The sequence below is a fragment of the Aquarana catesbeiana genome, linkage group LG07 (genome assembly GCF_042186555.1).
Source record: "Aquarana catesbeiana isolate 2022-GZ linkage group LG07, ASM4218655v1, whole genome shotgun sequence".
NCBI lineage: Eukaryota > Metazoa > Chordata > Amphibia > Anura > Ranidae > Aquarana > Aquarana catesbeiana.
This window is the reverse complement of record NC_133330.1, coordinates 299,069,338-299,087,887: the sequence shown is the minus strand read 5'-3', so window position 1 is coordinate 299,087,887 and position 18,550 is coordinate 299,069,338. Positions and strand designations below refer to the sequence as shown.

General features: G+C 43.0%; 1 pseudogene; it reads left to right on the top strand.

Annotated features, from left to right (window-relative positions):
- LOC141103690 (sodium/glucose cotransporter 4-like) overlaps positions 1-18,550 on the top strand; it is a 43,257-nt pseudogene that overhangs the window by 12,881 nt on the left and 11,826 nt on the right.

Genomic DNA, 18,550 nt, shown 5'->3' with positions numbered 1-18,550 from the left:
TGCACAATAATAATAATTTATGTAAAACCTTTATCCCAAAAAGAGAAAAAAAACTGTTGCTGTAACTGCTTACAGTGTTGGCTGGAGTTCAGTTCCAATTTGTTAGTCAAGTCCATCTAGAGCTGCAAGTCAAACACTACCCCCCCCCCCCCCCCCCCGACTGACAATACTGCTGTCCAAAAGGTGTCTGCTTGACTACTTCATCCAGAATGCAGATACCCTAAGACGGGAAGTGTGTTATTGGCTGGATCACTGTATAAAAGGGGGGGCGGCTAAAAAAGAAAACAAACTCAGCCACTGAATCTAAGGATTTGTAAGTTTAAAAGATATATATTTGTTTTTGGCTTTAATGCCGCATTAACATCCATATATCCCAAATGTGTACCTAAATGTAAGAAAAAAGGAAGTAAGGAAAAAAAATTAGGTTGCAACCACTTTAAAAAAATAGATCCTGAAATTAACTTTAACTTTATTACCAAAGAAAACCACTATTCGCAGCCCAACATGCTTAGTCTTGAAGACTAGATCTTACAGCAATCAGATTAGTCTATCAACCACTGTCCACCCATGGGCAGCATTGCCCTGTGGCATTTTATAGGTGGCTGCAGGTTCCACTTTGAATCAATAAATGAAAATATACCTAGACATAAATCAAATTATGTACAATAACAGAAAAATGGGAAAAAGCAACTACACTGCCTTAAAGTATTGTGTTGGTCTATCACATAAAATCCCAATAGAATACATTTACATTTTTGGTTGTAACATGACAAAATGTGGAACATTTTTAAGGGGTATGAATACTTTTTCAAGGCACTGTATGTGTCCCAGTTGTGGCAGCTTGTGATACATTGTACAGGTTGTCCTTTTTTTTCTACAACCATCCTTATGCTTTTCCACTAGGCTACCTGGGTGTTGATCGCCCTTGGCTGGATATTTATGCCTGTCTACATCGCTTCTGGTGTGATCACCATGCCGGAGTATTTGAAAAAAACGTTTTGGTGGTCGCCGAATCCAAATGTATATGTCGGTGCTTTCCCTCCTTCTCTATATACTTACTAAAATATCGGTGAGTGTAACCAATGGCACAGACATGTTTGGGACAACTCTGTTTAAACTAAATGCTAAAAAAAAAGGAGTATATTTTTGTCTCACGTAGTGCTTGTGTTTCAGACGGATATCTACGCAGGAGCGCTCTTCATTCAGGTCGCTCTAGGCTGGGACATTTACTTGTCTACAATTCTACTGGTCGTTGTTACAGCAATTTTCACCATCGCAGGTTAATACAAAGTACTGGTTATGTTTATCACACATCAAAACAGAGATGTACAGTATACCCCTCCAAAGATATGACATCTGTCCCCATCCCCTTCCACTGCACTGTCACCATTAGTTAGTCAGTGCAGGTGCCCGTTGCCCTATAGTTCCTCTTGTCAGTCTGTTCCAAACTATTAACTGTCCTAGTAGTGTAAAATAAGGGAACCTAAAGAACAACGGTGCCAATGTTTCCAACAGTTATTTGTGCTCATGATCACCAGGGACTTAAAACATCCATTCCCTGTAATATTTTGAGTTTTTTTTTTTTTTTTTGTTTGTTTGTTTTATATTTTTGGAATTTGCTACTTGTTCCTGTCCTCATACAGGTGGGCTGACCGCTGTAATCTACACAGACACTTTGCAAACTATCATCATTGTGATCGGTGCCCTTATACTCACCTTCATATGTAAGTATGTCTACTTCAAGATGGAGCCTAAAGCCCCATACCAGTTATATTGTTTTACTTCGCCTATACTAGCCATAGGTAGGGCAGAACTGGACCCTTGGAAGCCATGTGCCATCTAGCTGTGTGTGTGTGTTTTATTGTTTTTTTGCTTTAGAGTCCATTCACATTTGCGTGACAAAAAATTGTGTAATTTTTCATTGCGACATTGCCCTGCGACTTGATGTGATTTAGGTGCGACTTTGGCTTTGACCAATGTGATCATTATGTTTGTGCTCCACAAAGTCACTAGACGTGCAGAACGGAAAAATGTGTTTACTTTCATTTTGGTATCTTTATTTTCGAACTTATTCCACATTTTTAGAACGATTCAAAATCAGTCCAAAATTGATCAACAGATTCAAATTCTGTGCTGGTTGTTAAGGAGTGAGCCAGAAAGCCAGCCACGCGTTTTTACCAAAGGATAACTCATCAGCTGTAAGCAAAAAAAGAATGCCGGCAATGCAAAATGTAAAAACCGGCGTGGAGTCCTCCCCAATGCATACCAGGCCCTTTGGCCTATTAAATAATAATTAAAAAAAAATATTAAAAAAAAAAGACTTTAGTATCACTTTACGTTACCCATGCCTTTATAATAGTATATCATTTTACTCTGATCCCTATTCCTTGTAATCATACATTTTTTCTTTTTTTTTTTTTTTTTTTTTTTTTTTTTTTTAGCTTTTAACGAGGTTGGGTGGTATCCAGGCCTGGAGAAAAAGTATATGGAAGCCATACCTCAAGTCATTGTCCCAAACACAACGTGTCATTTGCCCCGCAGTGATGCCTTCCACATATTACGTGACCCGATCACTGGGGACCTGCCCTGGCCTGGCCTCATATTTGGTTTGACCATCTTGTCCTTATTTGCTTGGTGTAATGATCAGGTAAACTATCCTTCTGACTCCACCAATATTGTACTGTAATTAGACGTTTTAAAGAAAAACTTTAGTAAAAAAAATATATATAAATATATGTAATTAAATTGCATTTTCTAAAAAAATGCTTTTTCATTTCAGTCTTCAGCTATCTAAGCTGTTCATAAAACTGCCAAAAATGTTTCTAGAATATCCCCAGAAATGTCAATTCTTGCTTGTGATTAGCTGAATTATTTTAAAAGTGTTTGAGGTTACATTTGCAGGCACCAGTGCAGCTCCCGGGGGCTGCACGAGAGAAAACGAAAAACGTATGGCTATCTTTAGATGTTGGTACAGCAGCCTGTCAATGTACACAAAAAAAAGCCGATCAGAATCTTCTGAAGGGCTCTTTAATGCCAACCACCAAAATTCTAAGATTGCAGCCTGGAAATTTTAACTCAGGCTGCATAGTTTGACAGGTGGCTCCACCTGTCAAACTTGCCCATTGAGTTCAATGGGGTCACACTGCAACCACAAGCCAAACACTTGGCTTGCAGTTTTGGCATAGTCTCACAATGTAAGATTGCCATCTGGCAATTATTTATTGCCAGATGGCAAAAATACATTTTTTATATAGGTATTTATATAGTTTAAATAATTTACGCAGCGCTTTACATTCGCGTCAGTCCCTGCCCTTGCGGAGTTTACAATCTAAGATCCCCAACTCACATTGATACATACACATATTAGGGCCAATTTAGACAGAAGCCAGTTAACCTACCAGCATGTCTTTGGAGTGTGGGAGGAAACCAGAGTACCCCGAGGAAACCCACGTAGGCACAGGGAGAATATGCCTTGCTGTGGTTGGGATTCAAACCAATGACCCCAGTGCTACCAGGCGGAAATGCTAACCACTTAGCCACTGTGAGTATGATTCAGTGTCAAATACCTTGATCAGGCAATTTATTAGGAACACCCATACAGCTGCACATTTATGCAATTATCTAATTAGACAACCATGTGACAGCAGTGCAGTGATAAAATCCTACAGATATAGGGAAGGAGTTTTAGTTAATGTTCATATCAAATACCAGAATGGGGACAAAATGTGATCAATGTGATCTTGAAAATTGACCAATGTCATTGCTGGGTTTGGATGGGCTGTATTGAGTATTTCTGTAAATGCAGATTTTGGGTGATTTTCATGCACAAAAATCTCCAGTGCAGCCTTTCTCAACCAGGGTTCCCTGAAGCCCTAGTGCTCCTCCAGAGAGGTTGATAGAGATTCCTTGAGCAACAAACAATTCCACCTCTTAGATAAGTTACCACTGACAATATTCATCTTTTGATCTATCTGTAAGCGGGGGGGGGTGGGGGATTCTTCCTAGGGAATACAGTTATAGGAGCGTTCTTCCCATTGACCATCTCACTAATATACTGTGCGCTGTAGATCTAGTAATCATTAGCAGGGGTTCCATCAGACCAGAAAGTTAGGTAATTTAAGGGTTGCCCCATGTTAAAAAGTTTGATTGAGGTTGCTCTAGAGTTTACTCAGAGTGGTGCAAAAAACAAACATTCATTAAATGCCAGTTCTGTAGATAAAAACACCTTGTTATTAAGAATGGTCATAGGAAAATGGCCAGACTGGTTGAAGCTAAAAAGAAAGGCTATGGTAACTTACAACTGTGGCAAGCAGAAAATCATCTCAGAATACACAATGTATCAATCCTTAAGATGGATGGGATTCAACAGTAGAAGACCACATTGGGTTCCACAGCTATCCAGAACCAGATGCTGAGACTGCAGTTGGCTCTGGATCACCTGATCAATTGAAGACTAGCCTGGATAAATCTCAAAGTCTACTGAGGCACACGGATGGAGGCCAGTAACTGCATTTGAATACAATAGAACACCTTTGGAGGGTGGCACAATGGGAAATACACAGCTTGAATATACAGCTGACAAATTGGCAGAAATTGTTATGGAAACATTTCAACATGGTCCTTAATCTTGCAGGAATTTTTTTTTTTCGTAGGTGGGTCATATGTTGAAAACTTTTCTGATGAAAGCTGCTTACCATTTTAAGCTTTTGTGACTTTCACTGTGAACATACATGCGGTCAGGTTAGGTGCATGTATGGTGGCTGCAGGTTAAGTGGTTCTTTTGTGTACTGTCTACTAGTAAATTCAGACAAATGGGAGGGGCAAGAAGAAAACTACATTATAATAATATTTCGATTTTTCAGAAGCGATTACCCACTGACTCCTACCTGCAATGATCAGCATGAAGGTGTCTCTTTTGGATTTGGGATTTGGGTTTTGATGGAATGATGCTTTAGATCAGCCTTTCTCAACCTTTACCCCTACACAGAGGAACCCCTGAGATAACTTTCAGGGTCTCAGGGAACCCCTCTAAAATATACTATATCTATAACTCATGATACATTAGTGTGATGGTCTGTGGGAAGAATGCTCCTTACATTTGTGGTCATTGGGGAAAAATTGCCCTCTTACAGATGGCTAAAAAGATCAGTGGTGTCAGTGGAAAGTTATCTTAGAGGCCGAACTTGCTCATGGCTCAGGGAACCCCTAGCAACCTCTGGAGAAACCTTAGGGTTCCATGGAACCCTGGTTAAGTAATCCTGTTTTAGACCTTTGAGTTCAGCATTTTTATATTTTTCTCTTAGATTATGGTGCAGAGATCTCTGTCAGCTAAGAATTTGTCCCATGCCAAAGGAGGATCCATTCTTGCCGGGTACTTGAAGCTGTTGCCTATGTTCTTTGTGTTAATGCCAGGCATGATTAGCAGAGCTCTATATCCAGGTAATGAGCAGATTTTGTAGGTACTCCTCATTTTCCTCTTCCCGTCTGTAAAGTGTAAATATAACATTTTGCGTAAACATCTTGTACTATCTAGCATTACGTACTTGTATGAACCTTACATACTTGGATGACTCATCCTGGCATCTCTCTGGTGCCTCCTCCTGTTTCTAAAATGTTGGCGAACGTTCTAGAAAATAGTGGGCAGAAGATATGAGAGTTGCCTTGAATATTTATGGGCCATCAGCCAGTCCCCAGGAGTGGGCCTGGCAGGGGACTAAGGAGCTCATAAATACGAATGAGCCATGCCAGCAGGGGAGTTGGGTGGAAGATGGAGAAGCAGTGCTGTGAAGAGGCTGTCGGCGGCCCTTGAAGGACCCCCATCGGAGGGAGGGGTCACCTCAAGCTGAAGCTCAGGTGGCTGGCTTTGAAGAATCCCACCACAGGAGGCAGTTGGAGGGATTCAAGCCGGAGAGACAGTGAGTAGATCAGCAAGGGGAGAGACTGCCAGCTGTAGCAGATCTCTCTTGAAGACAGCAGTGTGCCAAGTCTTCATCCAACCTTGCCGTGGGGAATCTCCATGTGTGTGTCAGTCAGGAGGACTGGGAGAAGAAAGCAGCCAGGTGGGCTGGGAGCAGCCAGGCGGGATAGCATTTGTGCAGCAGTAGAACTGGGATCGGTGTCTACAGGGAAGTAGAAGGTGATGAGAGATGCTGTTCACTCCACATGTGCTACTCTACCAAAAAAGGGACGGTAAGTTTCTAGCCTGCATTGGGCTGTTGCTGAATAAACATGTTAGTTTCTCCAGGAGTGACCAGCAGGTGCAATACATAAGGGAACCAAGTTTGTGCAGGAGGAAGGAAGAGGAGTTTGTACACTACATGGGGAGGAAGTTGTCCCTGGTTTTGTGTTTGGATGTTTTTCAAGTTGGGCATCCCATAATTACATACCCCATCCAAGTTATCATCCCCTAATAAAGCAACAAAAATCATTGGGGAACCCGGTCATCAGCAATTCCTACAGGGGGAGGCGCTACACAGACTTCAATTCTGTATTCTGCAGGTGAACAGTAAAGTTTATTTCTAGACTGCCCACAACTTGGGATTATCACCAAATTGATGAATATACTACTCTGTATTCTCCTGTTAGCAAGCTGCCAGTGTTGTCAGGGCTGTACATTGCAAAAGAGCTCACACTGCTGACCCTCCCTTTCCTATGTTCAAGCACTAGTAAAATGCACTATACACATGGACATGGAAAGTTGCACTATACATTTAAGGATTTTTCATGGGTGTATATCTGGGTTAAATAATATGTTTTTTAATTTTAAAGCTAAACTTCAGACAGATATAAAATCAAATGTACTGCAGATTTGTATTCATTAATACATAAATAAATGTATTTGTAAAATGTAAACACCTGAAGTTTACTTGGTATCAGTCTGTTGCAATCCCTGTACAGTAATGAAGGAGGTAGCATCACCATGAGCCAGACTGGGGATAGGAGAAGCAGTTCAATGAGTCAATGAGTTGTGCTGCAGTGCACATGACATGCTGATAGGAGGAGCGAGCAGAGCACTAGAGATGAGCTCATCAGTGTTTTGCTTTTGCTTTTACTAGCTAAGGAAGGCACAAGACCTGTAAGCGCTACTTAAGCAGAGTTCCACCACCCGTTTTTTTAAATTTGGGATTAATCCATTGATCATTCTCCTCTTTATTTAAAATAGCAAATAGTTTTTTTTTTTATATAAATACCTTTTTTTTCTATGTAGTATGGAGCACATCTGCCTCCGGCCGCCTAGGTGATGACTCCTGGGATATCGGCCTCATCTACCCCAGGAGTCCATGGGAATCGCCTAATACCTGAAATCTTGTGCCATTTCCGGACCAGAAATGATGCGAATGGGAGCACCAGGATGTCCTAATTGACAGGTTGCTATAGCAACCTGTCAGGAAGTGGCATTACTGTGCAGGCATGAGATCGGGAGGTGCATGCTGGGTAGCCAGCTGCACCGAATCCCAGAAATTAAGAGAAGAGGGCTTCAGATGCCCACAGTAGAGATGGAACCTGCATGCTTCAGAGATCTGATCAATTTTCAACTATTTAAACCTAAAGTAAAAGGAACAAATATTTGACATTATCTAAATGTTGCTGTATGTGTATACAATTATAGCAGAGTGTTTAGAAAAAAAAAAAAGATTTAGACGATTTGTAAATCTCAGGACTGGGTGGACAAAAATACTATAAAATAGCTCTCATATGGGTATTGTGTTTGAGAATATAGCTGTTTAAATGGAGATCACCTGTAATGTACCTTAATATAACAAGACTAAAAGCTCAGGCTCTGCCAACACATCTGTATTAAACCTTTTCTATCCATTATTGTGAAAATGTTGGTCTTTTCATTGTCAATTGACTGGATAAACCTACAGAGGAACTAGAAACCTCTTAAAATTATGAATATTTTTTCCAGATGAAATTGGTTGTGTGGCCCCCTCAGAATGTATGAAGTACTGCGGTTCTGAAACGGGCTGTGCAAACATTGCCTATCCCAAGCTGGTGATGACACTCCTGCCTGTAGGTAAGATGGCTCCACTTGGAGCAGAGTTGGGTGTTCTACAAGTAATCTCTCGGAAGGGCTGTATTTTAATGGCACTCCTGGGCCAGGGCTTAATGCAGAAGGTTATAGGGGGGAAAGCACCAAGTCTTAAAGTGTTACTAAACCCAGGACTCTGCATTAACTATATCTGGTCTCCCACAGTACCCAGAACATGGAAATGCAATAGTTTCCATAAATGTAAACTGCTAAATATCTTTTCTCATCAGCAGAGAAAGCTTGTAGGAGGAGTTTTCATTCTACTCTGACTGTCTTATGAGGTGGCATTACCCCTGACCCTCTGCCTGGACAGTGCTGATTGGCCCTGTGTTGATCACATGCACCCTTCCAAGATAAAAAAAACTCTATAGTAATACACACCAAACTGAGCATGTGCAGAGTGACTCCAAAAGCTCTGTCTTATCAGGAGATGGATTGGGGACAGCGAAAGAAAGGAAGAATCCAAGAAGACAGGATCAAACAGCCTTTTTACACAATGCAGAGGATTAACCCCTTAGTTTCCACAGTGAGTATAACAAGCATGCTTTACTGCATATACTGACTAATTTTACTGTTGTGGGTTTAGTAACACTTTAACATTTACAAAGTGCAATCATTTTCAACTAATTGTGTTTCTATTATCTACCTTCTCTGGACATTTGTGTCTTAAATTCACAAGAAAATTGTAGGGGGCAGGGGTGCAGTAGATGTTGCTTGGAGTCAGAAGACTGAGTCACTACAATTTAGTAAAACATAAAACCATCAAAGGAAGCTGTCAGGATATGGGCAATGTTGTTGCTGATTTGTTCTGAGTACTCGGTTGCCCCAGGTCTTACACACAATGCTATAGTGCTTGGCCAACGCCAGGGCAGGAGCGAAATGAGCAAAGCAAACAGGTACTTGCGATTAGCAGACAGGTAGCGTGGTTCTATGATAGTCCAGGTAAAGGCAGGCTGAGTTCAGGAATAGTCTTCAGACCTCACTGGGAACCTGGACTGGGCTCCCCCAAAGGGATGCTCTGATCGACAGCATAACTGCTACATCTTGGCAGTCTTTCCCCAACCAAAGACTCTATTTGGGGCTAATGAGCCCCTATTTATATGGTATAACTGGCAAGGGGGGGTAACCTTTTTTTCAAAGAGTGGGAAAACCTGTCCAGCAGCGGTAACTAGACATGTACAACTCGTTTAGTTCCAAATTCATTTTTTACCGAATTTAGACAAATTTGTTAATTCTGAAATATCCGAATTTTTGAATTTCCAAATGTTTCATAATATTCGGAAATTCGAAAATCCGAAAATATGAATGAAAATTCAAAAACCTGAAAATTTTAAAATATGAAATAATAACTAATAACGTAACTATTACTAACTATTAAATTATAGGTATTGGAATTTCCTTTTAAATTTGACTGTTAGTGAGTGCAATGAATACGAATTTATCTGAAGTTACGAATTATCCATAATAATGAATGCCTTATCTAAATGAATGGAACGTAAGGAATTAATAATAATAAATATCAATAATAATAATGAAAACATATTATTATTATTATCATTTTGTTCTGTTTCATTTGTTTAGATGTGGAATTCTTTATTTCGGATAATTCGTAACTTCAGATAAATTTGCATTTGTTACGTTCACTAACAGCCAAATTTGAAAGGAAATTCCAATATCAATAATATAAAGCCGCGTACACGCGGGCGGACTTTTCGACTGGACTGGTCCGACCGACTTTGCGACGGACTTTTGACGGACTTTTGACGGACTTCTGATGGACTTTTTAACGAACGAACTTGCCTACACACGATCACACCAAAGTCTGACGGATTCGTACGTGATGACGTACAGCGGACTAAAATAAGGAAGTTGATAGCCAGTAGCCAATAGCTGCCCTAGCATTGGTTTTTGTCCGTAGGACTAGCATACAGACGAGCGGATCTCTGGGTCCAGCGGAGTTACGACGTAAAGATTTGAAGCATGTTCCAAATCTAAAGTCTGTCAGATTTTCGACTGGAAAAGTCCACTGAAGGTCCAATGAAGCCCACACACGATCGGATTGTCCGCCGGACTCGGTCCGTCGGACCAGTCCGATAGAAAAGTCTGACCGTGTGTATGCTGCATAATAGTTATTATTTCGAATTTTTGGGTTTTTGTTCTTTCTTTTTTTTTTAGAGTTTTTGGATTTTCGAATTTACGAATTTTTTCCAAAAAAAAAAACAAGAAACGAAAATGAAAATGAACCTTCTTCTCAGATCCACCAACTCAGCAAGTCAACCAAGGACAACAGTTACAACAAGATCCATTGTAACATTTAGTCTGCACACATAACACCAGTGCATGCACACAGCAGAAGGAAAACTCTTAACTCTTTGGAAGCACGTTTGCAGGCAGATCACTGTAAAAAGTACAAAATGTGTTATTTCATATTACTTATGTTTTTATGATTGGTAAATAAAATTAAACTTTGATTAATCATTGTAAAAGTCAATCAAACTCCATTGCATTACTGTTTAATCTTTCACTCATTTTATCTTTTGAGGTCAAGGGCTCGAAATAGCAAAGCTATCTGAAGCTAGATAAATAGCTAGATTTCTGTTGGTTGCGGAATTCTCATGTTGCCTGTTTTGGAATGAAATACCTCCATTCACCACAACTTAAAACAGATCTCTGGGCTAGATTCAGAAGTTTAACTGGTGAAGCAGATATGATTCAAACTGCATAGGTGGTCCAAGTGTACCAAGTTTTTAGTGGTTGTGTTCCAGTTCTATAGGTGTTTTAGTTAGGTTTGCTGTATGTTCGTTCGAGCCTGGGTATGCCCAATAGGCTCTATTTTGTAACTTAATTGAAATACTTCAATAAAAAGAATTTTCAAAAAAAAAAAAAAAATAAACAGACCTCTGGTCACCTTGTAAAATTGCCCTTTGGTAGCTACCCACTTGTATAGTAAGGCTTTAAGGATCTTCGTCAAGTCTAGGGGGCTATACCAGAGAAACATACACCATGTATGTACCTTATTTGCTACCCTGGCAGGGAGCTATTGCTGACCTTTCCTTCTACTGCCCACGCTAGTTCCCTGGCTTCCACTCTGATGCTAGACCTGGAACAAGTATAGAAATTAGCCGTTTTCTTACTTTCATTTGCTCAATGGATATGATGCTGAGCACGTGCACTCAACTTCTTTTGTCGACCATGGCGAGGCCTGTTCTGAGTGGAACCAGTCCTGTTAAACCGCTGTATAGTCTTGGCCACCATGCTGCAGCTCAATTTCAGGGTCTTGGAAATCTTCTTATAGCCAAGGCCATCTTTATGTAGAGCAGTGGTTCTCAACCTTTCTAGTGCCGCGACCCCTTGATAAAATTTCCCAAGTTGTGGGGACCCCTAAAAGTAACATTTTCGTAGCGTGGGTTTTCAGCACCCAAGGAAAGACAAGAAATTTGCGCCCCCTAACTCACGGAAATTTAGCATTTCCCGAGTCCCTTCCACTCGTACAGTGTTCAAACCCCTTATGGTACATTTTAGAATGTATCACTCTCTTTGTTCTCCTTTCTTTCCCTTTTATCCCTCTCTATCCTAATTTCTTGTTTTTTTCCCCCATCCCTCTCTGTAGCCGTCCTTCTTGTTCTTTATCTTATTCTTTCTCTCCCTTTTTCTTTGTTCCTCCCCCTGTTTTCCTTTCCCTTCCATGTATTCTCTATTTTTTTTATATTCTCCTACTCTTTGGGGGGGGGGGGGGGATGGGATGAGTGTCAGTGCTGGCGGATAGTTGGGATGAGTGGCAGTGCTGGCGGATAGTTGGGATGAGTGGCAGTGCTGGCGGTAAGTTGAGATGAGTGGCAGTGCTGGCGGGTAGTTGGGATGAGTGGCAGTGCTGGCGGGATGAGTGGCAGTGCTGTCGGGTAGTTGGGATGACTGGCAGTGCTGGTGGGTAGTTGGGATGAGTGGCAGTGCTGGCGGTTAGTTGGGATGAGTGGCAGTGCTGGTGGGATGAGTGGCAGTGCTGGTGGGAGGAGTGGCAGTGCTGGTGGGTAGTTGGGATGAGTGGCAGCGCTGGTGGGATGAATGACAGTGCTGGGGGGGGTTCTGATCAGCCAATTTAGGTGATCTTAATCAAGGTCATCTGCTGATCTGAGAACTGTAGTGGGGACTTTTAATGGCAACTCAGGTAGTGTTACTCACTGTGACTTCAGCTCTGTGGTGTCTCACAGCAGTGACACCTATGCTGAAATCAGGAGATGGGGTCTCCTCCAGCCCCTCCCACTTCACATTCCTCACCAGTCAGCTGACCTCTAGTCTCTGCCCCCCCAGCCATGCTGTGAACGGAATGGGCGGCTGCAAAGAGGCGGCCGTGGGCTCCAGGAACAGCCCAGCTGGGCAGCCGTGAAAAGGCTGGGAGAGCGGTGCAGGCTTCAGGAACAGCCCAGGACTTGGTGACCCCTGGCAAATTGTCATTCAACCCCCGAGGGGGTCCCGACCCCCAGGTTGAGAACCACTGATGTAGAGCAACAATTCTTTTTTTTTCAGATACTCAGAGTTCTTTGCCATGAGGTGCCATGTTGAACTTCCAGTGACCAGTATGAGAGAGTGAGAATGATAACACCAAATTTAACACACCTGCTCCCCATTCACACCTGAGACCTTGTAACACTAAGGAGCCACATGACACCGGGGAGGGAAAATGGCTAATTGGGCCCAATCTGGACATTTCCACTTAGGGGTGTACTCACTTTTATTGCCAGCGGTTCAGACATTAATGGCTGTGTGTCGAGTACAAACCCCAGTGGGGAATATTTATCGAATAAATTAGCGACTAAAAAGGACATCTGATGCAGGCAGGTGCAGTGGTTCAGCCTTTTGGGGATTAAAATGGGCAGTGAGGAGGCAACATATTATTTTCCAGCTGCCTGTCTGATTTTGTTTTTCTCTTCTTTATTTAGGACTGAAGGGGTTAATGATAGCGGTAATCATGGCTGCCCTGATGAGCTCACTCACATCCATCTTTAATAGTGCCAGCACTATTTTCACCATGGACATCTGGTTATATTTCCGCAAGAAGGCAAAGGACCGGGAGCTTGTAATTGTGGGTAGGTAAGTATGGTTCCTTATTGGTTAAAGCGATACCTAGAACCCACACACACAAAAAAAACCTTTACTGATGTTGGCCCCTCCAGGATGAATGACAGCCAGCACCATTCAGCATGCTTTTTTTTTAACCCAGAATGTCAAAGACACAAATATAAATAATGCGGTAATCTAGAAGTTAAATTTAATGTTTAGTGCAGTACAACATTTTTGATGACTAAAGCAAAATGATGGACAAGAATATACATAGTTGATGCATACTTTACTTGTGAATTGTTGTACCTCCGAAAATATTTGTAATTCAGTTCAGACACTTTTTCTGTTACACACAACCCGCCAGACAACTCCGTAACACCATAGATATCTATGAAGAATGAATGGCAGCTAAAGCATAAATCCAACCAAAATGCATTTTTGTTTCTTGGTTGGAGCCTGTATCAGATTTTTTTTTTTTTACATCTGTGTTCCTATTGAGCAGATTGATAAACATTTTCCCATTGCTTGCCATACCAGAGCCTTGGTATGGTTTCTTTAATGACCAATGACTGTCGATGTTTAATACATCCATAGAATGTTGGATCCCATCCTTTGCTTCCACCCCTCTCTAACCCATCATGTAAGGGTTTTTTTTTTTCTTACCTGGTAAAGGACACTTGCCTAAATCCACCATCCAGGTCCCCTGTCGGTGCAGTTTCCAGATGCGAGGACTGCTGATCCACATAGGCTTGTTCTGTGCCATCCAGGTCCTCTACCTTCTCCTTGCAATAACATCACTCCTCTCCTGGTTTCTGAGTGGACAGCCAGTAGATAGTGTTCACATTGCCACATTGTGCAGGTAATATGGACACCTGAAGAAAGACCTTACTATAAAAAAAAGTAAAGGATCCGGGACCCCAAGATTTGAGGGAAGTAAAATGGGTATTTAGATTTTTTTTTTCTAGTAATCAGCTAGAGCAGGGGTCTCCAAACTTTCTAAACAAAGGACCAATTTTACTATCCCTCAGACTTTGGGGGGACCCTACTGCAGCCAGTGGAAGTAGAAAATGTCCTGCAGTCAGTAACAATGCCCCATTATTGGTGTACTTGAGAGGAATAGTGTCCCGTTGTTGGCGCCATTGAGAGGAATACTGTCCCATCATTGGTGTGTGTTGGAGGAATTATGCCCCATTGTTAATGTCAGTGGACATAATAGGGCACGCAAAGTGCCTCAGTTTGGACACCACTGAGCTAAATGGTAGGGGGAAGAATGAGAGGAATGTTCTTTGTCCAAACTTGGCCTTTAATTCTTTCAAAAAAGTCCAATTCTCTTAATAATCCTTCCTATAAATAAGTAAAATGACAGCATAGTACAATGTTTCAAAGCAAGACTCCTTAGTCACACATACATTGATGGAGTCCTGAGTGGTTCTGAAACAATGCATAGTGTGATTTTATCATACTGTAATTCCGCGTACACATGACCGGACTTTCCGGCAGAAAAGGTCCGACCGAATCATTCCATCGGATATTCCGATTGTGTGTGGGCTTCATCGGACTTTCTCTTTTGAAAATTCTGATGGACCTAAAAATAGAACATGTTTTAAATCTTTCCGACGGAATCAATACAATCGGGAAAACCGCTCGTCTGTATGCTATTCCGACGGACCAAAAACAAGGCAAGGGCAGCTATTGGCTACTGGCTATTGAACTTCCTTTTTCTAGTCCCGTCTTACATAATCGCGTTCTAAACTATCGGACTTTGGTGTGATCTTGTGTAGGCAAGTCCGTTTCAGCGGAACTCAGTCGAAAAAACTGTCAGAGTTTATTCTGACGGAAAAACTGGTCGTGTGTACACGGCATAATAAATGTGGATTTTCTGCAAGTTGGGCTGATGACCTATACCACTGGGTACATTTCCCCTCACTTCAAGTCAGGGCAGGAAGAGTTTGGAAACACTGACAATGAGAACAAAAAAAAGTAAGAACGGGTTTAAATGTATAACTGTGTTTTTATTGCTGTCCCAATAATTGTACAGGGGTGTTGTAGGGACAGGAAATTAGGTGGAAATCTCCCTGATGGGGTCAGGTTTATTTTATTTTTTTCCCTCACATAGTTTAAGGTTTAGCTTTCAGCAGTACAGCCTGGTCCAGGACCTTTCTAAACCTAAAAGGCATCTGATCTAAATCATGAATTTTCTTTCAGAGTTTGTACTGCACTCCTTGTAGTTATCAGCATCCTGTGGATCCCTGTCATCCAACACGTGAGCAGTGGAATAGTTGACTATGTGCAATCTATCAACAGCTACTTGACCCCACCACTGACTGCCATATTTATTCTTGCTATCTTCTTCAAGAGGGTCAATGAGCAGGTGATTTTTAAATTTGGCCTAGAATTGTATTTTTCCAGAATACATTGACATATCTTATTGAAGTTTCTAGTGTTTTCCTCCAACTGAAATACACATTAAACACAAGCCCATTTGTGGATGAGCATTCTGAGGCTGTGCTCTACTGAAATCCTACTGAGATGTGCGTGCATCACAGGTAAAGCAGGTCAAACACAACCTTTGCCACATTTTGCGTCCAAGGGTATTTCATCTTGGACAGGAAGTGAAAGGAAAATCCCACCAATTGGGGCATAACATTTGAGAAAAAAGGACAGACAGGATTTAAGCATTTAGTATAGGTGTGTGTATTTTATATGCAATATTTATTTGCTTTTTTATTTTTACATATACTTGGATTTTCATCTTTAACTGGCCTGCATTATGTTTCTATGTGCCTTTTTTTTTTTTTTATTAAATGTTGTTCCTCTTTGATCTGTCAACGCATACTTACAAGTTAAAAGCCTTTCATTTTCCTGTGTTCAAAGGGTGCGTTCTGGGCCCTGATAATTGGGATGCTAATTGGATTCATCCGGATGGTCATGGATTTTGTGTATGGTCAACCAAAGTGCGGACAGCTGGATAGTCGACCGTCAATCATCAAGAATGTGCATTACTTGTACTTTACAATAATTCTATTTGTGCTGACAACCATTATCTGCATTGTGATTAGTTTGTGCACTCCGGCCATTCCAGAAGAGCAGGTCAGTGTTTCTCGCTGAATGCCCGCTTCTCCTCCTCTCCCTCCAGCAGGCATTCAGCGGCTGCAGGAGGAAAGTGGAGAGGTCATTTCCTCTGTATGCAGCCGCCCCACTGCTCCTCCTACCTAGTTGTACGGGGGGGGGGGTCACACGGGGCTCCCTGAAGCGGTGGCCAGGTCGCAATTGTGACCCCTGTAGGCACTACCCTGCTTCTAATAAACATGTACAAACCTTGGCACAATCATTTGTAAGTATTAAAACTCTTCCATTACTTATGCTTTTCTGCACACAGCCTACCGTGAAGAAGACATAGACATAGAATAACATAGCCCGTAACAACATTCATGACTATAAAGTTCAGTGGTCAGGAGTATGTTATATACAGCCCAACCTTTTATCACCCTGAAGTTCTGTTGCCCCTCCAGGATTCTCTCTTCCCTTTTTTTTTTATGCGTTTTTGCATGCAATTTTCATGCATTTTGCGTTTTACGTTTTATTTTCCTTGTTAAACACACTGTAAAACACACTGTATATAGCTGGCTGCTAAGCAGGGGGCTGGGAAGCTGGCCGCCACATCCTTAGCAACTGATGAGTCATCAGCTGTCAGCGGGCTTCCCCGCTGAATGTAAAAAAAAAATTTGCCGGCAAAAAAATTCCAAAAAAAAAAAGCCGTAGGGTCCTCCCCCAGGTCCATACCAGGCTCTTCAGGTCTATTATGGATTTGGAGGGGACCCCCACGCCAAAATTTAAAAAAAAATTGGCATGGGGCCCCCCTCAAAATCAATACCAGACACTTATCCAAGCATGCCACCCAGAAGGTCAGGAAAGGGAGGGGACGAGCGAGCACCCCCCGAACCCCACCAGGCCGCATGCCCTCAACATGGGGGTGGGTACTTTGGGGTGCTTCCAGATTCTGATAAGCCCCCCCCAGCCCACAGACCCCAACAACCACTGGCTAGGGTTGTCAGGAAGAGGCCCTTGTCCTCATCAGGGGCGGATCCAGGGGGGGCAACGGGGCAATTGCCCCCTCCGAGAATGCTGGTGAGAGGGCAGGTGGCTGGCTCAGCGGTAGAGAGAGCAGACGGCCGGGCGGGTGACAGTCTGAGAGAGTGGGCGGGTGAGAGAGCGGACGGCCGGGCTGGTGACAGTCTGAGAGAGTGGGCGGGTAAGAGAGCGGACGGCCGGGCTGGTGACAGTCTGAGACTGACAGTGGGTGGGTGAGAGAGCGGACGGCCGGGCTGGTGACAGTCTGAGACTGACAGTGGGCAGGTGAGAGAGCGGACGGCCGGGCTGGTGACAGTCTGAAAGAGTGGGCGGGTGAGAGTGACATCATCTCTCACTGCCCGCCCTGCATCCCTACAGTTCCGCCCTCACTGTGCAGGCAGCCACGGGCAGCAGAAAGGATAACATCATCTCGCTGCTGCCTGACTGGTAATCTGCTGCCTCACCCTCTGGGAAACAGTAAGTGACAATTGTAGCAGGCAAGTGACAATCCGCAACGTGTGGCAGATGATGTGGCAAGTGATAATCTGCATCTGGTGGCAGGCGACGTGGCAAGTGACACTCTGCATCTGGTGGCAGGTGACGTGGCAAGTGACACTCTGCATCTGGTGGCAGGTGACGTGGCAAGTGACAATCCGCAATGAGTGGCAGGCGACGTGACAATCCGCATCTGGTGGCAAGGTGACATGGCAAGTGACAATCCGCATCTGGTGGCAGGTGACGTGGCAAGTGACAATTGTAGCAGGCAAGTGACAATCCGCATCTGGGGGCAGGTGACGTGGCAAGTGACAAACCGCATCTGGTGGCAGGTGACGTGGCAAGTGACAAACCGCATCTGGTGGCAGGTGACGTGGCAAGTGACAATTGTAGCAGGCAAGTGACAATCTGCATCAGGGGGCAGGTGACGTGGAAAGTGACAATCCGCAATGTGTGACAGGGGATGTGGCAAGTGACAATCCGCAGTGTGTGGCAGGTGACGTGGCAAGTGACAATCTGCATCTGGTGGCAGGCGATGTGGCAAGTGACAATTGTAGCAGGAAAGTGACAATCCACATCTGGGGGCAGGTGACATGGCAAGTGACAATCCGAAACGTGTGGCAGGTGAAGTGGCAAGTGACAATCCGCATCTGGTGGCAGGCAACGTGGCAAGTGACACGCTCGGGGCTCCCACTGATTCTGCATTATGGAGAGTTGAACTATTTCATTTTATACACCAATGTAGTAATAGAAATAATGCGCTTCAATCATCCTGACCCCATAACAACCATGGTGCTGTGATGATTGAAGCGCTAACACCAGCCATTTCCCTGATAAATTCCCCCCAAAAAATGTATTTTCTGGCAGTGCCCCTCCCGAGACTAGACTCTGGAT